General features: G+C 39.2%; 1 pseudogene; it reads right to left on the minus strand.

Annotated features, from left to right (window-relative positions):
- Positions 1–634: 634 nt before the first annotated feature.
- Positions 635–22,807, minus strand: LOC103562354 (cytochrome P450 2G1-like; annotated as a pseudogene).
- Between the last annotated feature and the right edge of the window lie 1,083 nt (positions 22,808–23,890).

The following is a 23,890-nucleotide window of genomic DNA, read 5'->3' on the forward strand; positions in this document are numbered from 1 at the left end:
TGCCCTCATCCCATTCACTCCTGCACTCTTCCTTCCTCCTCCACTCAAGCCGCACACATCTCCTTGTGGATTTTTGAACACACACACAGAGCCTCCTGCCTTATAACTCTGCTGTTTTTCATCTCTTTGCCAGAAACACTGTCTTCCCAGATATCCGCATGACTTGCTGCTCCACCACCTTGTGAGACCTACGCTGACCATCCACTTAAAATGTCAATCCTGGAATCTTCACTGTTCTAACATACTATATTATCTACTTATTTATTATGTTTATTTTTCATTGTCTCTCTCTCCCACTAGAATGAAACTCCTCAAGGGTGGAATTTTTGTCCGTTTTGTTCACTGATGGATCCTGAGTACCTCAAGAGTGTGCTGTCACATGTTGGGTATTCGATAAATATTTGTTGGGTAAAATAAAATATGAGGTAAGGCTTTCATTAGCTGAGCAAATGGATGGAGCGGGGAAAATTTTGAATTGGAAGTTGTGATAGAAGTTCGGTCTAAACCAGGAAGGTAGGTTTACAAGGGGAGATGACTGATGGAAGGGAGGGGAAATGGGCCAGCAGGATGGTTGAGAATAGAGTGTTACATGGGGTGGGCCGCCAGGTGGGGAATCTGTGGTGGTGGACTGATAGGAAGGCTATTTCATAACAGGAATGTCTAAAGAGTCATTTTAAGTTGTTTTCTAGGCCCTTCAGTGATGTTACATATAACACACAATAAACCTGCTATGCGCAAAGGTCTTGATATCCTGGCTGCTTTTATTTTATTTTATGTGGGAGATAATAATAAGGGAAAAGAATCATAAAGTACATTTGGGTCAATATGAGTGTGGAAGCACAAAGGGACAACATAAAGACATAGAATCTACGACAAGAATTTGCTGGAAACACAAAGCCAGGGCAGAGGTGATGATGAGAGCAAGTCCTCCAGGTTGTTGTTGAAATCTTGGACAGGGCATTGCTTTTCTACTGGACGTAGAAGACATACAGCTCTATATTTTCAGGTGACTCCTGCTGATCTGTAGTCACATGACAATAGCAATAGTGCCTTCTCTTAGGCCTGTTGTTAGAATTTAGGGATATGAGGAGGGGGGGGTGCAACTGCCCATGTGGGCAGAGCTCTGTTCTCAATGGTTCCTTCCGTGACTGGTAGCAGGCACACAGTGGGACAGGAGGCATAACTCATAGGTGAGTGGGATGATGGCAAAGTCTGAGACCTGGACTTGATGTGTATGTTTGTGGGTGACACCAGCAGGTATAGGGATAAGTTCTGAAGGATGGAGATAAGGTAGAGGAAGAGTTCCATGTGGGCCATGGCCTTGCCCGTGCAGCTGCACTTTCCTGTGAGCATAGGGGAGTGCAAGAGTGTCACACTTGCACAGGGTAATAGAGGCATGGGAAGCGTTCTGGCCCCATCACTCCTCTTAACTTCAGCTGCCTCCTCAGCATCTCTGGGGTCATGATAATATACACTTTATAGTGTCATTATAAAGACTCAGTGGGTTCCTATATTTAATCCTTAGGTAGGATCTGCTGCTTAAAGGGACTCTACAGGTGGCACCTACTTCTCTGAGGGCTCTGATTCCATCGGATTCCAAGATGGAATAGGTCTAAAGTATCCACAGATTTGAAGGTTCTGTTCATTTCAATTTCTTAAATGTTTATAAAGTGCCTAATTTGTACCAGATACTGGTGAAGAGTAAAAAAGAAAGCTCACACTTAAACAGTACTTACGTAGTCACCCTTCCAATGGTTTGGAGAGATCAATCTCCATTTTACAGCAGGCAGCTGAAATAACTCACCCATGGCCTACAGTTTGTAAGTGGTGGGGTGGGGTCCTGGTTCCTAACCACTGCACTGACTCCCGTTGCCACAGGATTACAGTTAAATTACCACTGTACTGAGATTTTATCCCATGGGTGCAAACCATGCTCACGGGGAAGGTATACCTTGCTACTTGTGCTTGTATGGCTTGCATACTTGAAATGCTTTTAATGTTTTAAAATGGTTGAAAAATATGACAAGAAAAATAATATTTTGTGACACATGAAAATTAAATTCAAATTTCAGTGTCTACTGAAAAAAGGCCTTCTGGGAACCCGGAGTGTCTCCATTTAAGTTTTGTCTTTGGCCACTTTTGTGCTATACAGCAGCAGAAGTGAGTGGTTACAACAAAGTATACCCTGCAAAACCTAAAACAGTTATTATATGGTCCTTTACATAAAAGTTTGCTGACTCTGATTAATGCTTTCATTGTTGCAATTTTGTTTTCCTAGTGAGCCAAGTCAATGATTCTAATATCCTATGATTCCAAGATTCAAAAGTTTATGATTTTTCTATAGCTTATGATGCTATGAGTCAATTCCTATTCAGACCTGGACGTCAAATACAGACATGGTTCTGGGGACATAACTAGCATATTCCTGGAGGAAACTCAGACCATAGAGACCTACCAGAGCAAAAAAGCACAAAGGCTTCAGTCTTCTTGAGGTGACCTTGCCTGTCCAGGGAGTGTTGGGGATAGACGGCACCTGGGCAGCGGAAGTATTTTGGGTCTTTGAGGACGGAGGCAAGCAGGGGAAACACATTGGCGTCCTGGGGTGAAGAAGGGGGCAGTTAGAAGAAACCAGTGTTAGAGTATGAAGTAGGGAAACAGGAGGAGAGAGAGGTGATTGGAGAAAGAGGGGGTGACACTGAAAGTGCAACTCCAACTTAGGAAGAAAGTAGCCTCAGAAATTAGTGTCCTCGGAGACACTGTGGGGAACTCCCATGGGTGCAATGTTGGTCACTCTCTGTATCTCATGGATCACAGCTTCTCTGAAGACACCTTGATGCAGTCACCCACACTTTGGGCACAATGTGGTCCAGTAGCCTGGTCAATCTCTTCAAGGATCTTGGCTGGAAGAGGTCAGAATTCATAGGACAGAAGGTCACAGTGATTATACAAAATCCATTATGCAATAACCAGGACACTTCCTGGCACAAGGAAAGCTTCCAGTAAATATCTGATTATTGAAAATAGTAAATTCAGACTGGATAATGAAGATGAGGCTAGCATAGTTGAGTGGATATGGGTTAGTCTCTCCCATCATCTCTAGCAGGAGAAATCTAACAGCTTGCTTTTAACTATGTTGGAAGGTAGACAAGTTAAAATTGGAGTTTTTTATTTAGCAAGATATTGAGTTTCCTCATTAATAGTTACTCAACAGACCAGACTATCACGTGTTGGAAATGGATTTTATGTGAATCTGACACCAAGTAGAAGGTTATATTAAATAGCCTTACTGTGCTGAGAATCCAAAATTCTGTATTCACTACATCTTGAGGTCCTAAAGTTGAAAGAGTCTAAGGCAGTGGGTTTCTAAGTTTTCTATAGTATGTCTTCCTTCCCGTTGGGAGTGGGAGACATTGGGGAGCGTCTCAAGAGCAGATCCTAAGATTCTGCCTCAGGATGCTTCCCCAGCAGCAGGAATCCATAGTAGAGGGTTGAGCTCACTGATTTTGTGTCACCAAAGGAGAAGTTGAAAGTGGTGAGGACCAGGTTCTTGAGGTTTAATTCAGTGCAGGGATTATTATTATCGTGAAAATGAAGAGGATAGTAAACATTTTCTTTATTTGTCTTCTTATGCCCTCCCTATGTTCAAGGAAGTACTTTATGAAAAGAAAACAGGTGGGTAAACCAACTTAGTGTCTGGGAAAGGATGTTCCAGGTAGAGGAGATAACCAGAGCAAACATCCTGAAGCAGGAGGATATCTGCTGTGTGAGAGGAACAGAGAGGAGGAGGCAAGTGGTTGGAGTGAAGTGAACAATAGGGAGAATAGTGAACAATAGGGAGAAGAGTGGAGTAGAAAGCAAAGTGCCTTGGAAAATTTGGAAGTTGTAGGACATGAGGGTATATAATTCTAAACTTCCAAGTGTTAAAGTTGTCTTACATAAAAATATAAATTTCTAAAATTTGAATATTCTAAAGTTCTATGAGTATAAGTATTAAGCTTCTACATTTCTAAATTCTTAAACATAAAATTTCTCAAATTCTATGACACTAATGTTATTATTCTAGTTTTCTTCAGTTTTAAGTCTCTGGTATATATAATTATAAAGTTTTAACAATGGAACAGAATAGAGAGCGCAAAAATAAACCCACACATATTATTTATGACTGATGAGTCAAAAATATACAATAAGGAATGGATAGTTTCTTCAATAAATAGTGTCTAGAAAACTGGTCAGTAACATGCAAAAGAATGAAACTGGACCACTATCTTACAACATACACAAAAATAACTCAAAATAGATTAAAGACTTTAATGTAAGACTTGAAACCCTAAAATTTCTAGAATAAAACATAGGTAGTAAGCTCCCTGACATCAGTCTTGATGATGATTTTTTTGGATTGACACCAAACGCAAAGACAACAAAAACAGAAATAAACAAGTCGAACTACATCAAACTAAAAAACTTCTGCACAGCAAAGGAATCCATCAACAAAATGATCGTGCAACCTATGGGATGTGAAAAAATATTTGGAAATCATATATTTGACATGGGTTAATATCCAAAATATATAATGAGCTCATATATCTCGATAGTGAAAAGCAAAACAATCCAATTAAAAAATGGGCAGGGGGTTTGAATAGAACTTTTACAAGAAGACATACACATGGCCAACAGGTACATGAAAAGGTGCTCATCGCTGAACACGAGGGTAGCGCAAATCAAGGCCACAATGAGGTATCACCTCACACATGTTCGAATGGCTATTATCAAAAAGACAAGAAATAACAAGTGTTGGTGACAATGTGGAGAAAAGGGAATCCTTGTACACTTCTGGCGGGGATATAAATTGCTGCAGCCACTAGAGAAAATACGTAGATTCCTGAAAAAATTAAAAATAGAACTATAGTATAATCTAGCAATTCTACTTCTGGTTATTTATCTGAAGGAAATGAAAACAGTAACTCAAAACAATTTTCATCCTCATGTTCATTGTAGCATTATTTACAATAGCCAAGACATGGAAAAAATCTAAGTGTCCATCATTGGATGAATAGATAAGAAATGAAATATATATATAGGGATATTATTCAGCCATCAAAAAGAAGGAAATCTTGCCATTTGAGACAACATGATTGGATCTTGAAGGCATTATGTGAAGTGAAATGTGTCAAACAGAGAAAGACAAATACCATATGATCTCACTTATTTGTGGAATCTAAAAACCAAACAAAAGCAGAGCACAGAGGTGCAGGGAAACAGATTCATGGTTGCCAGTGGCTGGGGGTGGGAGGTGAGCAAAATGAGTGATGGGGTCAAAAGCTACAAATTTCAGTTATAAAATAAATAAGCCATGTGGGTATAATGTACAGCATGATGAATATGGTTAATAATACTCCATTGTATATTTCTTCTTTTTTTTTTTCCTAAAGATTGGCACCTGGGCTAACAACCATTGCCAATCTTTTTTTTTTTTTTTTTTTTTGCTTTATCTCACCAACCCTGTCCCCCCGTACACAGTTGTATATCTTAGTTGCAGGTCCTTCTAGTTGTGGGATGTGGGACACTGCCTCAACGTGGCCTGATGAGCAGTGCCATGTCCGTGCCCAGGATCCGAACCCTGGGCTGCCACAGCAGAGCACACGAACTTAACCACTAGGCCACGGAGCTGGCCCCATGTTTCAAAGTTACTAAGCGAGTAGATCTTAAAAGAATTTATCACAAGAAAAAAATTTCTGTAACTCTGTATGGTGATGAATGTGAACTAGACTTATTGTAGTGGTCATTTCACAATACGTACGAATATTGAATAATTATTTTGTACTCCTGAAATGAATATAATGTTATATGTCAGTTATATCTCAATAAAAAAAATTGCAGGATGAAAAAAATTTTAAGATTTGATAGTGACATCAATAAGACATAGGAAGAATAGGAATAGAAAGCCTTGGACTCCTCTTTTCCCACAGATACATCAATTCAACACCAACCCAGGGATCAATTCAATTTATGAGAAATCCAGAAACTAGCCGAGAGACTCCTGTACCTGGATGAGTGCAACACCAGTCACTGATAAGAAATTGAAAGGAAAATTGGAAACACTCTCTTGCCACAATCTCCCCTCCTGGCACATCACCACATGATCAAGAGGGAACCCTTAGTTCTCAGACTCTCCCTGAGAATAGAAGGAGTTGGACTGCACACTTAGTGCCCCAAATTTTCTGGGTGCTACCTGAGGAGCTGGCTTCTGTGTCACCCGCATCAGAACACCATCAGGGCTTGGCATTTGCTAGTTCCTTGGGGGCCACAGAGAACAATGCGGTAGTTTGAAGTAGCATGCAAGTACTCACCACAGCGCCCCCTGTCTCAACGAAGAGTGAGTGGGAGAAGAAACAAACTCCAGCTCCCAGCTTCTCCCTGCAGATGGAAAGAGTTGGACTACAGATCTGAGGCCCCACATTTTCTGGTGCTGCTGAGGAACTGCCTTCTATCTCATCTGTCTTGGAGCACTGACAGAGCCTGAGATACACTAGTCCCCTAGCAGCTACAGAAAACAAACTGGTGGCTTGAATTAGCATGCAAGCCCTCAGCACAACTCCTCCTTCCTGCTCAGCATAGAATGAGCAGTTGATAAATCCCAGCTCCAAGCTTCTTTTAGAGGAGGGAAAGAGTTGGACTGCACATATAACATCCCAACTTTTCTTGGAACTACTCAAGACTGACTTTTGTCTCATCTGTCTTGGATTGCTGAGAGGACTCAGTATAAAATAGACCCCTGGGGGCCACAGCGAACAAAGTGGTAGTTTGAACAAACATGTGGGCACTTGTTACAGTTCCTCTCTCTGGCTCAACACAGAGTGAGTGGGTGAAAAAAACACAGCTCCCAGCTTATCCCTGGAGAGTGAAAGAGTTGGATTGCTCTTCCAGCATTCCAACTTCTTGGGGAGCTCCCCAAAGGAGTGGCTCCTGTCCCATCTGTCTCAGAGTGCTGAGGGTACTCTAGAGGCCTGAGGTCTTCTAAAAACAAAGACAGTGGTTTGGAGTAGCATGAAGGTTTGAGAGAACCACAGAAACTCTAGCCAGGTTGATTGGGGAAGATCTCTGTATCTAGCCAATCCATAAACACTGGGAGAGGTGGCGTTTTTTCCTAATGCATAGATACCAACACAAAGAGTCAAGGAAAGTGAAGAAAAATGATCCAAACAAAGGCACAAGAGAAAACTCCAGAAACTGAACACAATGAAACAGAGATATATGTATTACCTGACAGAGAATTCAAAACAACCATCACAAAAATGCTCAAAATGTGTACAATGCTCAAGTTGTACACAAAGTTACAATTTCAACAAAGAGAACATTTTTAAAACAACCAGGCAGAAATATTGGAACTACAGAATATAAAAACTGAACTGAAAAATTCAATAGAGGAGGTCAACAGCAGAGAGTCAGCAGAACGAATCTGAATTAGTGACCTCAAAATCAAATCATTTTAAATTACCCAGTTGGAGGAGAAAAAGAAAAAAAAATGCATGGAAAAGTGGGAAGTTAGCTTGTGGGATTTCGGGGAACCTATACAGTGTACAATATATGCATTATGGGAGTCTCAGAAGGAGAAGAGAGAGAGAAAAATGCAGAAAAGTTGTTCAAAGAAATAATGGCTGAAAACTTCCCAAATCTGTAGATGGAAATGGACATACAAATCCAGGAAGATCAAAGAACATTGAATAAGACAAACTGAAAGAAATCCACACTGAGACACCTTATAGTCACACTGTCACAAGTCAAATACAAAGAGAAATTGGAAAGTAGCAAAACAAAATTGAATTGTCATATGCAAGGGTACCTCCATTAGACTATCGTGTGGATTTTTCAGCAGAATCTTTGAATGCTTGAAGGCAGTGGGATAATGCAGTCAAAGTCGTGACAGAAAAACTACCAACCAAGAATACTATACTCAGCAAAATTGTCTTTCAAAAATGATAAAAATTTTTCCATGACAAACGAAAGCTGAGGGATTTCATCACCACTAGATCTGCCTTAAATGAAGTGCTTGAGGGTGTTCTTCAAGTTGAAATGAAAGGACGCTAAACAACAATACAACAGCATAAGAAAGTATAAAATTTGTAGGTAAAGGTAAATATATATACAAATACAGAAGACTGCATTGCTGTAATGGTGATGAGTAAAGCATTTTTAATTTTAGTATAAAGTTACAAGACAAAAGTATTACTAATAAATAACTAAAATACTTTAATAGATACACAATATAAAAAATGGAAACTGAGAAATCAATAACATGAATTGTGGGAGGGGGAGAAGTAAAACTGTCAAGTTTTTGTATGCAACCGAAGTTAAGATGTTACCAGATTATCATGGATTGTTATAAGGTATTTTATGTACACCCCATGATAACCACAAAGAAAATGCCTATAGCAGTTAGAGGCAAAATGAGAGAGAGAGAGAAACATGTCAAAGCATATCAATATGATAAAAAGGAAAACAATGAAACACAAAGGAAGACAGTAAAAGAGGAAAAGAGGGGCAAAAGAACTACAAAACAAACAGTATACAAATAACAGAATGCAATAGTAAATCCTTCCCAATCAATAATTATTTACAATATATATGAATTAAACTCCCCAATCAAAAGATATAGATTAGCTCAATGGATAATGAAAACAAGACCCAACTACACACTGTCTACAAGAGACTCACTTTAGATTTAAGGACGCGTATACGGTGAAAATGAAGGGACAGAAAAAGATATTCCATGAAATGATAACCAAAAGAGAGTAGGAATGGCCATACGTATATCAGAAAAAAAAAAGACATTAACTCAAAAACTGTCACAAGAAACAAACAAAGACATTATATAATGATAAAAGAGTCAATCTACCAAGAAAATATAACAATTAGAAATAAAAACGTGCCTGACATCACAGCACCTAAATATGTAAAGCAAACATTGAAAGAATTGAAGTGAGAAATAGATGGCAGTATGAAGTATGAGACTTCAATATCCCTCTTTCTATAATACATAGAACAACCAGACAGAAAATTAGCAGTGTATGTGAACAACACTATAGACAAAATGAACCTAACAGACATATACAACGTTCAACCCAACAACAGCAGAATTTACATTCTCTCAAGTGCACATGAAACATTTGCCAGGATAGAGCCTAGGTTAGGTCACAAAACAAGCCTTAAAACTTACGATTGAAATAATACTAAGCATCTTTTCAAACGAAGATGGAATGAAAGTAGAAATCAATAACAGAAGGAAAATTGGAAACTTCACTAAGAGGGGCAATTAAACAACACACTTTTGAACAACCAATGAGTCAAAGAAGAAACCAAAAATAAATTAGAAAATATCTTAAGATAAATGAAAGTGAAAACACAACATACCAAAATTTATGGGATGCAGCAAAAGCTGAATGAAGAGGGAAGTTTTTAGCACAAATGCCTACATTTACAAAGAAGAATAACTTCAAATAAATGACCTAACTTTACACATCAATGAACTAGAAAACGAAGAAAAAGTTAAATACAAAGTGAACACAAAGGAGGAAAAGATAAAAAAAAAATTAGAGCAGAAATAAGCAAAATAGGGAGTAGGAAAACAAGAGCAAAAATCAACAAACTAAGTTGGGTTTCTTTTTGAAAGATAGACAAAACTGACAAACCTTTAGAAAGATTAAATAAAAAAAGAGATAAGACTCACATAAATACAATCAGAAATGAAAGAGACATTACAACCGATAACAGGAATAAAAATGATTGTGTGACTACTGTGAACAATTATATATCAAGGAAATGGATAACCTAGGAGAAATGGATAAATTCCTAGAAACATATAGTCTAGTAAGACTGAATCATGAAGAAATAGAAAATTAAACAGATGTAAAATTAGTAAGATTAAAAATCTCAAAACAAAGAAAATCATAGGACCAAATGTCTTCACTGTTGAGTTCTACCAAAGATTTAAGGAAAAATTAATGCCAATCTTTGTCAAACTCTTCCAAAATATTTTAAAAGGCACACCTCCAAATTCATTTTATGAGACCACTATTACCCTGATACCAAAGCAAGACAAAGATATCACAAGAAAAGAAAAATGCAAGTCAATACCCATGATGAACATAGATGCAAAAATCCTCAGCACAATACTACCAAGGTGAATTCAACAGCCCATCAAAAGGCTTATACTCTATGATGAAATTGGATCTATCCCTGGGATGCAAGCGTGGTGCAACATATGAAAATCAAATAATGTGATACATCACATAAACAGATGAAGGATAAAAATCATGTGATCATTTCAATAGATGCAGAAAAGTGTTCGGTAAAATTTATCATTTTATGATAAAAAGTCTCAACAAACTAGGAATAGAGAGATATAACCTGAAAATTATAAAGGCAATATTTGAAAAGCCTGCAGCTAACAGCATACTTGATGGTGTAAAACTGAAAGCTTTTCCACTAAGATGAGGAAGAAGGCAAGGATGCCCACTCTCATCACTTCCTTTCAACATAGTATTGGAAATCCTAGCAAGAGCAATTAGGCAAGAAAAAGAAATAAAATCATTCAAGTCAGAAAATAAATTAAAATATTCTCTGTTTGCAGATGACATGATCTTATATATAGAAAACCTTAAAGACCCCACAAACAAGCTATTAAAATGAGTACATTTAGTAAAGATGCAGGATATAAAATCAACATACAAAGATCAACTGTGTTTCCATATACTAATAACAAACTATCCAGAAGGAAATTAAGAAAACTATGCTATATACAATCGTATCAAAAAGAATAAAATACCTAGGAATAAACTTAAGAAGTGAAAGACTTGTACATTGAAAAATAAAGTACAAAACATTGGTTACAAAATTAGAGGACACAAACAAATGGGAAGATATCTTGTGTTCAAGGATTGGAAAACTTCATATCATTAAACTATCCATACTACCCAAAGCTGTCTACAGATTTAAATCAATCCCTAAGACAACCTCAAGGACATTCTTTACAGAAATAAAAAAAAAATTCTGAAATTTATGTGGAACCAAAAAAGATCCCAAACAGCCAAACGAATCTTATTGAAAAAGAACAAAGGTGGAGGCATCACCCTTCATGATTTCAAAATATATTACAAAGCTGCAGCAAATAAAACAGTATGGTATTGGCATAATGAAAGAAATATAGATCAATGGAAGAGAATAGAGAACTCAGAAATAAATCTACTCACATATGGTCGACTGATCTTCAAAATGGTGCCAAGAATAGACAATGAGGAAAAGATAATCTTTTCAACAAATGGTGTTGAGAAAACTGGATATCTATGTGCAAAAGAATGAAATTGAACCTTTACCTTACAACATACACAAAAGTCAACTTAAAATGGATTAAAGACCTAAAAATAAGATCTGAAACTGTGAACTGCTACAAGAAAACATTGTGGAAATGCTTTATGAAATTGGTCTTGGCAATGATTTCATGAACATGACACCAAAAACACAGGCAACAAAAGCAAAAATAGACTAGTGGGACTACATCAAACTAAAAAGCTTCTGCAGAGTAAAGGAAACAACCAACAAAATGAAAAGGTAACCTACAGAACGGGAGGGAATATTTACAAACCATGTATCTGAGAAGGAGATAACGTGCAAAATGTATAAGAAAAACCTACAACTCAATGTAAAAAGCTGATGAACTGATTTTAAAAGGAGCTAATGTCTTGAATAGATATTTCTACAAAGAAGACAAACAAATGGCTAACAAGTATGTGAAAACATACTCAATATCATTAATCTTTGGGTAAATGCAAAGCAAACCACAATGAGGTAGCATCTCACATCTGTTAGGATGACTATTCTCAGAAAAACAAAAGACAGGTGTTGAACTTGTGAAGAAACTGGAACACTTGTACACAGTTGGTGGGAAAGCAAAATGTTGCAGCCAGAATTGAAACAGTATGGAGGATCTGGAAAAATTTAAAAATAGAACTGCCATATGATCCAGCAATCCCACTTTTGGGTACATAGCCAAAAGAAAGGAAATCAGGAACTCAACGAGATATTAGCACTCCTATGTCATTGGAGCACTATTCATTTTTTGAGATTCAAAGTTTTACCTAAAAATATTCCAAGAGTTTAGACTTTTACAGTTTCTATATTTTATCTCTAGCTGTAAGCAACCATGTAAAACTATAATTACTATTTTATCCCAAACAGGTTTACAAATAGTGTTAGAGTGGCAGGCATCATGAGATGAGAGGAAAGGATTGGGAAAGGAGAGTAGCACCTGCTAAATCTTGATGAGGAAGCAGTCAATGAAGTCCCAAGGGTTTTGGGGGTCAAGGGATGTTTCTTTGATCTTTACCTCAGAGGCAATGACGTCCTTGAGCTCCTCTATCAAGTAGTAGACACGATGTGCCATCCTGGCAAATATTGCACAATTCCAGAATACATGCCACAGAGCTGTGGGAACTAGGCAAAGGGAATTTGTCAGTGATGGGCACCAGGGGCCAGCATGGGTTGAGCCTGGAGGCAGACAGCTAGTCTAAAAGTCCAGCACTGAGTTTGAGAATTAGGTGAGTCCATTTGCTTCTTAGAGACTCAGGACTTATTTGTACTTTCCTCTAAATGTTTTGGGGAGGATTAAGTCAGGTATAGGCAGACGCTTAGTTAACTGAGGTTGGGGGTGAACTGAGAGGTAACCGGTGGGCACCTGTGGCCAGGGTGTGCTCATCTCAAGGAAACTCTTATTGGTCATCCACAGTAGCTTCAGGAATTTCTTGTCTTCACAGTTGAAGTGGCTTCCAAAGATGACAGAACTGATGCTGTTGCTGACAATAAAGCTCAGGAAGAAGCCTTATTGGGCCCCAGGTGATAGAAATTTTCTATGTTGGAAGCAATGATGAGCAGCATGGGATGTGGAATCATTTAGTTGTGGCTATGAGTCATGGCTTGGCTGCTTAGAAGAATGTGAGTCATTTCAATTTTGTGTGCTGAGTCTAGATTTCCCACAATGCAAGTTGGTTTAATAAACACTTCATTGGTTGATAAGGACTCAAAATCATTATGTGTGTTAAATATTTAGCATGGTGTCTGGCATGTGGTAAGCACTCAACATGGGCTAGCGAGGCTTATTGCTATTTTTTGTTATTCTTTCTATGCGTTTGTAGGAAGAGTTACATACTTGGGAAAGAAGTTCTGGTAAGGGACATAAAAAAACGAATGCTTGATTTCTGAGTCCAGCTCTACCACTGATGCCATTTGGTCTATTAAGAAAATTCCTCCCTAGGCGTCGGTTGCACCATTTGCAAAACACGATGCTGGTCTTAGCTCAAGGCATTTGGGACAATTTCTCCCACATAACTCAAACACTGACAAATATACAATTTTACAAATGACTATTGTGGGTATAAAGACATTCAAAACTTTCATGTAGATTTTCTTAAGCCATCCACAGAGCTCAGGTGAGAAGTCTCTGATTTAGAGAAATTTGTCCCTCTTTCACTCATTTATTTATTTTTGTATTTCTCAACCTCGGCATCTTTTCTATGTATACCTCAGTGTTTTCTAAACTTATCATTGGGCAGAGAGTGGACTTCTTTAAAAATGTAGTGAAACTTTGATTTTATCTGCACAAAAAGGCAGAAACTCATGCTTTGGCAAATTCTGCATGCAATTTCAGGGGCTCACAGACTCCCTGCCATGCAATGATTAAACTTTCTGGACACAAGGATCTTTAAGGGTCTTTCATCTTAACTTTTAAAATGGACCCTGACTGGGAAAATCTGTGAATGCTAAATTAATCTTTTCTCATCCTCTCCCAATCCAGAGCTTTCTCCCGCCAACACCTCTCCTTTGGAGACTGAACTCACTACAACCACCCAGTATGCTTGTAGCGCTCCACTTGTTGGCATCCATACCACTGGTGTTATGAAATTCTTCAAGCAGAAATCCAACCTCCTCCTGGATCCACTCCTCAATGCTCAGCTTTCCCATCTTGAAGTCTCAAAGGAAGGTCAGGGAGAAGTGTCAGAGAATCATCCATTGTTCTCTTTTAGCCAGACCTACACCTGCCAGAATCTCAGTTTTAGGCTCCTGCCTTCCCTTCTGTTTATGCCCAACCTTATGCTGGACGGGGAGGGTGCCAGAATAAGAAAGCTCTAGACTCTATTCTCAGTGAAGCCCCTTCCAACCTCCCCAGGCTCAATGGGGAGACCAAGTCATAGACTGAGGTTGGAGGATAGGGAATCAGGCAAGGAATGTTTCAGTGAAATCAAGGAGAGCTTCTCAGAGGACGTATTTGCAACTGGATAAATAATGGGCTAGATGCATTAGAAGGTAAAGGGAGGGATAAGTGCTATGTGAAGTACTCTGAAATGGAGAGACTTTTCTCAATACCACTTGGATTTTCTAGACATGCACATTTATGTACAGTTAAAATCACACTTGGATATCAATGTATCTACACTAAAGAAATTACCATGTAGTCAGAAACTTCCAGGTATGGAAGGATGGTTGAGTTGATATTTGTAAATTAATCAAAAGAGTGGGAGGAATGACCAATGTAAGTAAGAGTTTATGACTGGATTAAGGGACAGATGGGTGAGTGAAAGAGTAAATGGATGAGTAGAGGGGAAATAAGTGGACTGTTTGAGAATCAGATGGATAAAAGTTTGGAAGAATAGATGTATGGAAACATTAAGAGATTTATTAATGAATGAATATATGGACTAACTATGGATGGATTAATGGATGGATGGATGGATGGAAGAATGGAGAGAATGATGTGAGAGTATTTGGAATTGAAGGGTGTGGGCAGTTAGAGATGTATGCATAGGTAACACTAGACCAGGATCTACCTAAATGAAGGAGGCAGGTGCCTATGTGTAGTGGGTATGTGTGTGTTTGTGGAGGAAGGTTAGAAGTAACCTTGGCTGTGAGGATTTGATTGGGTACATAAATCATGTAGTTAATCTATTAAAAATGAGAACGGACATAACACAGCAGGTATTCCAGAGCCAGATGGTTTGGGTTCAATCCTGGTTCTCCCACTTACTCACTGTGTGATATTATCAAAACTTTCCTACTCTAAACTTCCTTATTTGAAATTCTATGATGCTGTTAATAGTTCCCTTGAAGGTGTCAATGTGCTAGTGAATGTTTAGTACTTATGAAAAATCTGAGACACAAGAAAGTGCATTACAAACATTTCATTTTTTATTTTTTTTGCTGTTGTTATCTACCATGACATTGGGACTTTTGCTCTATTGAAGGCAATTCTCCAGGACCACTGAGCTCATCTGCTCGGTATACCATGGCCTCCTTCACTGCTTCATGTCCACATAGAATAACTACTGGCTGGGGACCTATGTACATGGTGAAGACTGGGCCATATTTCACCCTGAGCTGGGTGCAAAGGAAGACAGAACAAGAGGAGGATTATTGACCAACCAAGAATTTTAGGGTGGAGACTCAGGGGGACACAGATGAGGAAAGGGGGATAAAGGGTAAGTCCTGATGTTGGAAGGACTATTGAAAAAGAAAAGCAGAGGAGCCTTGGCTCCTGTGATCCTGGGTGAGCCCTTTCCTTCCCAACATTTTCCCAAGCTTTAGTTTTCTCATCTGTAAAATTACAGACTTGGGTTAGACAAACTCCAAAGTCCATTCTTCTCTCTCTGAAATGCTAACCATCTAGAATCCTAAGATTTCATGTTACTGAATCTCAAAGTTCAACCTGAGTGTAAGAGGCCTTGTGTTTAAGAATTTAAGGTGCTGTAGTTCTAAAGTTGTGAGATTGTGAGAGTGTGAAGTTCAATTATACTAGAAGTCTACATTTCAAAGATTTTAATATTCTGGGACTCCATACTCTAGTTTGGCATGTCTGTGTTTCAAGGAGTCTGTGGTTTAGAAGTGACAAGCTTTTAAGTGTATCTGGCTGTAAACTAGTTTTTCTTCGGCCTGCCTGAGAGGAGAAGAGAGACTCAACCTGGTGCCGGTCAAGAGGTGTGTCCAGGGCATCATGTTCTGCCTGAACGGATTCTGGGAAATCAGCTTATACTGAAATCTGAACACCCCGGGATTAAAATTTTCTGGGTATGGACACCATCAGGGAAGAGATTGCGCTATCCAGGGGATGGTTATATAACCAACAATCACCATAAAAGGCAGATTGCATTCACCCAAGAAAACACCTTGCCCTTTCCCTTTTCTTCATATTTCTAGTCCTCAGGTCTAGACCTCTAAACTCTGAGGTGAGGTCAACTCCCAGTTTGAACATCTCTTTGTTAGTGCAGAGACAGTGGAACATCATTGTAGCTTAGTGCAATTAAGAGTCAAGCAGGGTTCAAGTCTCTGCCCTATCGTTTCCTCATTGAGTGAGTCACCTAATTCATCTCTGGGCCTCAGTCTTCCCATTTATCAAATAGGATAACCATACTGTCTTCCAAAGGCTTGCTAGGGAACAAGGATGACTCCTTTGCCTTTGCCAGACCTAACTCATCTGTTTTTTTTTTAAATATAAAAAAGGGAGACAAAGATTCAGAACACCAAGAGAAATATATCATTAGACAGCCCCTCCTTTTTCTACTCAAGATAATATTAAGTAATAATAAACCAAGATCACCTGTATTGGTTTATCTGACCTTTGCTGTTGAATCTGTGGAGGTGTGTGCATTTGTTTCCAAAATCTAAGATGTAGAGACCACTTCCCAGCCCTAATCTCAGGAGAGAAATCCAACCTGGCAGTTTGTGAAATGATGTGTTAATTACACAGATGTTCATTTTATTTTCTTTGAAGAGTTTGTTAATATATTGTACATTCATTTGTACATATTACAGGCTTCAAAAGAAATTAAGCATTGTATTCCTGGACCATAGGGGATATACTTAAACATCTATAATAAATCTGTAATAAACATCCATAATAAATAAACATTTCTATGAGAGGCTAAAATGATACACATTTGTTATACATAATTTAAACAACACAGTAAAGGATAAAGAAGTAAAAATAACTTCTATGGTAGATTAAATTATTGTTCAGAAATATTTGTTCCTTCTTTCCCACCATCCCGATGAACAGAGTGTATGTCCTCACACCTTGATTTGGGGATGGCCTTGTGACTTTCTTTGAGTAGCAAACGTAGAGTGATCACAGACTTGAAAAGCACCTGAGCGACTTCTGGTTTCTGGTCTGGCGTGTAAGGATCTCGAAAGTCATCACTCCATCCTAACAATGAATAAAAAGCTGAACAAAGTAAAAAAGCAACAAGTCTTCTTAGATCCAAGAAGTGAGGTCACAGCACAAAGTGTTGTCCCCAAAATTGGAGAGACTGACAGGCCAATATAGAAGATCACAACCCACCAGACTACAAGTCTCTATGGGCATCAGTGCCGGGGTAGGAGAATCTAGCTGTAACTGACAGCTAGGTATGAGAGGTTCATGGTGGGCCAATCTGAGAGATAAAAATTCCAGGGAGACTCGGTCATTGGGGGCCCCCAAACCATTGTGAGTTTTATCTCTGGAAGCTCTACCATGTTCTCACATTGAATATCAGGAAAATATCTTCATCCTTCTGGCAGAAAGACAGGGAAAGGAACTATTTTGAAATCCAACTGAGAATTCTGTTCTTAACAAATTCTGCCCTCAGAAGAAACTATTTAACCAGAGCCTAACCAGCTAGATTTTCTTTATCAGAGCCTAACTGACATAGGGAAGGGGAAATACCCAACACCAGCCCATTCTAGCCATCCTGTCCCACCTAAGTGGGAAGACAAAACCTGAAAAACACTTGTGAAGCTTGCAGTCCAGACACAGGCTCAATAAAGAACTGAGACCTAATCATAGGATCATAAAATGCCTCCCCCCTCCTCACACCTCACCACTACTTTACTAAAGGCCTATTTACAGCAGTTCTTTGACTGAGTCATCAAGTCTGGCTATCAAGAAAAAACTTCAGGATGTACCAAAATGCAAAAAGTAGTTTGAAAACACAGAACAAGCATCAAAACCAGATTCATACATGGCAAACATTGGAATTATCAGACCAGGAATTTAAAGCAACTATGATTATCATGTTGAGGCTTCTAATGGATAAAGTAGACAGCATGCAAGAACAGATGGGCAATGTCAGCAGAGAGATAAATGCTGTAAGAAAGAACCAAAAAGAAATGCTAGAGATCAAAGGCCTTGCAACATAAATGAAAAATGTCTTTGATGGACTTATTGGTACACTGGACGTGGCTGAAAAAAAGAATCTCTGGCAACAAAGGAGCAGAGGGCCTACAATGGAGAAAAGAAAGTCTCTTCAACAAATGGTGCTGGGAAAACTGGACAGCCACATGCAAAAGATTGAAAATTGACCATTCTTTTTCACCACACACGAAAATAAACTCAAAATGGATCAAAGACCTAAATATTAGGCCTGAGACAATAAGTCTTTTGGAAGAGAATATAGGCAGTACACTCTTTGACATCAGTTTCAAAAGAATCTTTTTGGACATTGTAACTCCTCAGTTGAGGGAAACAATAGAAAGAATAAACAAATGGGACTTCATCAGACTAAAGAGCTTCTTCAAGGCAAGGGAAAACAGGATTGAAACAAAAAAACAGCTCACTAATTGGGAAAAAATATTCACAAGCCACTTATCCGACAAAGGGTTAATCTCCATAATATACAAAGAACTCACACGGCTTAACAGCAAAAAAACAAACAACCCGATCAAAAAATGGGCAGAGGACATGAACAGACATTTCTCAAAAGAAGATATGAATATGGCCAATAGACACATGAAAAGATGTTCATCATCGCTAATCATCAGGGAAATGCAAATCAAAACTACACTAAGATATCACCTTACACCCGTTAGATCAGCAAAAACATCCAAAACCAAGAGTGACAAATGTTGGAGAGGTTGTGGAGAAAAAGGAACCCTCATACACTGTTGGTGGGAATGCAAACTGGTACAACCACTATGGAAAACAGTATGGAGATTTCTCAAAAAGTTAAAAATAGAAATACCCTATGACCCAGCCATCCCATTACTGGGTATCTATCCTAAGAACCTGATATCAGAAATCTCAAGAGTCCGTTGCACCCCTATGTTAATCGCAGCATTATTTACAATAGCCAAGACGTGGAACCAGCCTACATGCCCAGAAACTGATGATTGAATAAAGAAGATGTGGTATATATACACAATGGAATACTACTCAGCCATAAAAAAAGACAAAATTGGCCCATTCACAACAACGTGGATGGACCTCGAGGGTATTATGTTAAGCGAAATAAGCCAGTCAGACAAAGACGAACTCTATATGACTCCACTCATAGGTGGAATTTAGTATATTGATAAGGAGATCTGATCGGTGGTTACCAGGGAAAAGGGGGGGTGGGGGGAGGGCACAGAGGGGGAAGTGGTGTACCCACAACATGACTAACAAAAATGTACAACTGAAATCTCACAAGGTTGTAATCTATCATAACATTAATAAAAAAAAAATACCTTTCAAAAGTTTCTTTAGTCACCAACAAAATGAAAGTACCTTCACATTTTACTACAGAAATGCAAGATCTTTTGCTCAGTGCAGAGATAAATCTTAGACAGAATTAAGTCCACCATCACCATATATATGCCACAACAGCAATATTTAAATAAGAGTACACCACAAAAGAACGCATAATCTTTAGAATAATCCAAAGAATGGGATTTCAAAATAACCTTTGTAATTTAAAGCACGGTTGACAAAGTTGTTTTAAGATAGTTATAGAACAGCTGGTCTAATTATTGTGTCAAGTTTCAAACCTGGATTGGTCGGTAGAAGAGCTGCTCTAAATAAGGCTGTTGAATTCTGTGGAAATTCTCTATGGGGCTGCAGTACAAACTTCTTAGATATACGTTCCTACAGATATTTGCCACCTTCTCAAAATTCACTCCTGCTACCAACATGAAAAGGACAGAGAAAGCCAAAACCTCCAATAAGTATATATCACTTGTCACATGGTCATCTACACCTTACCTACTTGAAAAGCTTCTTTCAAGCACCCCAATTCTGCCTTTCAAGCACCAGCCCTTAAGTTCATCAGCATCTTGAACTTCACTGAGCTGAGTCGCGTGCCATGGCTGAAGCTTCCATTGTTTTTAAGCCACCTAGTTTGTGATGCTTTGTTATGGTATCTAGGAAGGTAACAGCCCTAGGAAGCTAATACATCCATCAACAGATGTATGGGTAAACAAAATGCGGTATATCCATACAATGGAATTTTATTCAGCCATAAAAAGGAATGATAGCATGAACCTTAAAAACATTATGCTAGATGAAATAAGCTAGACATGAAGACCATATATTATATGATTCCAATAATATGGAAGTCAAAAATAGAGAATATATAGAGACAGAAAATAGATTAGTTATTGCTTAGAGTGGGAGTAGGGTGACAGGGCAGGGGAGAGATACCTAAAAGGTATGAGGTTTATTTTTGTGGTGATGAAAATGTTCTAAAGTTGACTATGGTGATACTTGCATCACCTATCTATGAATATACCAAAAGCCACTTAACTGTATACTTTAAACTTTTTTAAAGAAAAAAAAATCCACTGCAAAGAAAATGGCCTGTCTGACTCCTATATCCTGATTGGTTCTTCCTACTAGTGACAGTATAAAGATGACTGACTCACCTAATTTCTGAGAAGAATTTACTCCAATAAAACAAATTATTTTCAGGAAATAAAAGGGATATCAACTCCTTCAAGCCTGTCTCCTACTACCTGCTGTCACCCCAAACCACTTGAGTCTCTCTTATTCCATCATATCTTTTGACACTATGTCCTGTGTTTCCATCAGAGCCCTGATCACTCTGGGCTGTCAATGCCCAGAGATGAGTCAATCTTCTTTGCTGTACTGTTAGTCCCAAGTAGTCAGTAAATGAATCTATCCTGGCCACCGTTATGTCATCAGGTCCTTCACAGGGCCCCACTTGGAACAGGGACCTGTGTTGAATGATTACAGTACCTTATAGCCCTCAGAATTTCTAGGAATTTCTAATGGGCTGTCCTCATCGATGAAAATGAAGGCTCTTTTGAAGGTGTAGATCTCTTCAGTGCTTTACCCAGAGAGAAAAGTTCAGCAATTCTCTCTCCTGCTTCAAGTATTAGATCTGTACTTAAGATAATTTGAGAAAGGTTTTTCACAGCTAAGAAACGTTTGATGACCATTGGACTGTATGCTTTAAGAGTATTTGTAACTGTTTGTAATGCTATGTTTATGGAAGGAGTACCAAGTCTTTAATGATGAGTGCTTGTATGTTTGTGCCTCTGGCAGGCATGGAGAATCGCCACTCAGGTCTCCCTTCAAGAAAGAACTTGCTATTCAGCTTCAAGGAGTGCAGTGAACTGACAGCCTCCAGCAGCAGCACCTTGAGTATCCACTTCAGCCTGGAGCAGAGTTCAGGCTCCCCCAAGAAATCTTCAGCCAGTGACGGAGGACACCTGGGGTACAAGCATGACCATTTCTTTCTTCTTTTGTGTGAGGAATGTCTGCCTTGAACTCAGATCTGTGGCAGTCTTTCTCTACTTTGTATTTGGGATGCCTCCACAGCAAGGCTGACAAGTGGAGTAGGTCCACGCCTGGCATCCAAACCTGTGAACCCAGGCCACTGTCGTGGAGTACACTGAACTTTAACCACTCAGCCATGGAGCTGGGCCTCAAGGCATGATCATTTCTTGCCCAACATGAGACATCTCTAACAGCAATCTTCACTTCAGAGATACCCATTGGATGGATTGCAGGTCTCTTATCTCTGCATTATGGTCTGAGTTGCTCCTTGCCTAATTCTGCTTCCTCCCTTCTTTCCTTTCATGGATATGGTGTCAGATCTGCATCCTAGTCTGAAGACTTTTCCTGAACCATTCTTCTTGTACTTCTCCATCTTTTGTATTTCACACACATTGCTCTGCAATAAAATCATGCACTCTTAACTCCATTTAAGCTTCTGCTTCTCAGAGGACCCAATTCACATAATGTGCATCATGGCATTTGTTATGCATTACATACCCAGTCTCAAAACTCTCTTACAATTTTGGAAAATTCCCTATTGTATCTCTTCATCATGAGAAAGTCTTTGCCTCCCACCACAAAAGCTGAAGGAGCCGTTGATTCTTCCTCCCAACACCCTGAGCCCTAAGGCTTTAACTGTGACAATGGCTTGGTTAATTGGATCATCCTGCCTGGAACTTTGATTCTTGTCTAAGGAAGTGACACAAAAGCACAGACACAATTAGGAAGTTGTCCACAGTGGCAGCAAAGAGTCAGGAGTCCCATGGCAGTGGTATTCAGTGCCTAGGAATAGGTGGGGTGGCAGTGGCAGTAGCAGCCCCTAGCTGGATGGTTCTGGCCATTATCTTAGCTGGTGTTCTCCTGGCACAGTCTCTTTTTTTTCCTACTCATATTCTTTGTCTGGTTTTCCAGAATTCCCATTGATTTTGTGAGCTAACCAGTTGCCCATCTGTAGCCAACAGGCTTTACTGCTTAAAGTGGCCAAATTCATCTTATGTTGATTAAAAATAGCAACCCTGAAGTGTTACTGGACCTGAAGGTCTCTGGGGTAGGGGTGTGGCTAGACTAGAAATGGTAAAGGATGAGCTGTTATCCCTGGAGTGACCCCTGAACCTTCTCTTCCTCTCACACCTGATGTCCAGTACATTAGCAAATCCTGCAACTTCAGACATCACAATAGATTCCCAAATCACCAACTTTTCCCCACCTTGACTGGTTCTGCTGTGTCTGAGCCAACATCACCGCTTGCAGTAGCCTCCTAATTGGTCTTTGCTTTTGTTCATTCCCTCTCCCTCAGTCTACTCACCATACAACAGCTAAAGCGAGCCTTTTAAACATGTCAATATATGTCATCCTATGATCACCAGCCCCCAAAGACCTCCATCTCACTCAACTCCTCATTGAGGTGCACAAGGCCCCATACAGTCTGACCTTTTAACTCTGTTCCCTCATCTCACCTAATCCTACACTCTCCCTCCCTCCTCCACTACAGCCACACATGTCTCCCTGTGGATTCATGAAAACACAGGTGGTCTTCTGTCTTATGACTTTGCTTTTCTTTTTTTTAAGATTTTATTTTTCCGTTTTCTCCCAAAAGCCCCCTGATACATAGTTGTGTATTTTTAGTTGTGAGTCCCTCTAGTTGTGGCATGTAGGATGCCACCTCAGCATGGCTTGATGAGCGGTGCCATGTCTGCACCCAGGATCCGAACCAGCGAAACCCTGGGCTGCTGAAGAGGAGCGCATGGACTTAACCATTTGACCACGGGGCAGGCCCAACTCTGCTGTTTTCAATTGTTCTGCCAAGAACACTCCCTTCCCAGATATCTGCACAGCTTGCTCCTCACTACCTTGTGAAACCACCCATGACCCCCAATTTAAAATTCCAATCCTAGAATTCCCTATCCCATTTACCTACTTTGCTGTTCCTATATTCTGTTTACTTATTTATGATGTTTATTCTTAATTGTCTACCTCCCCCACTAGAATTTAAGCTCCACAACGGCAAGAGTTTTGTCTCTTTTGTTCATTGATGGATTCCAAGTACCTAGAGATTGTGCTGGCACATATTGGGTATTCAATAAATATTGGTTGAATAAAATGAAAAATGAAGGATGGTTTTCATCAACTGAGCAAGTTGACGGAGTTTAGAAATGGAATAATAGAGCCGTGGGTGATTTAACTATTCTTCAAAATGGATGGGGGAGTATTTGGAACTGGAAATTGAGACAAGAACAACTAGAAAACCATGTTTAGCAAGTGAGATGATGGGGGAGGGAGAGGTAATGAGCCAGCAAGAAGGTTGAGGCTGGGGTATTACAA

Source organism: Equus przewalskii, chromosome 9 (assembly GCF_037783145.1).
Source record: "Equus przewalskii isolate Varuska chromosome 9, EquPr2, whole genome shotgun sequence".
NCBI lineage: Eukaryota > Metazoa > Chordata > Mammalia > Perissodactyla > Equidae > Equus > Equus przewalskii.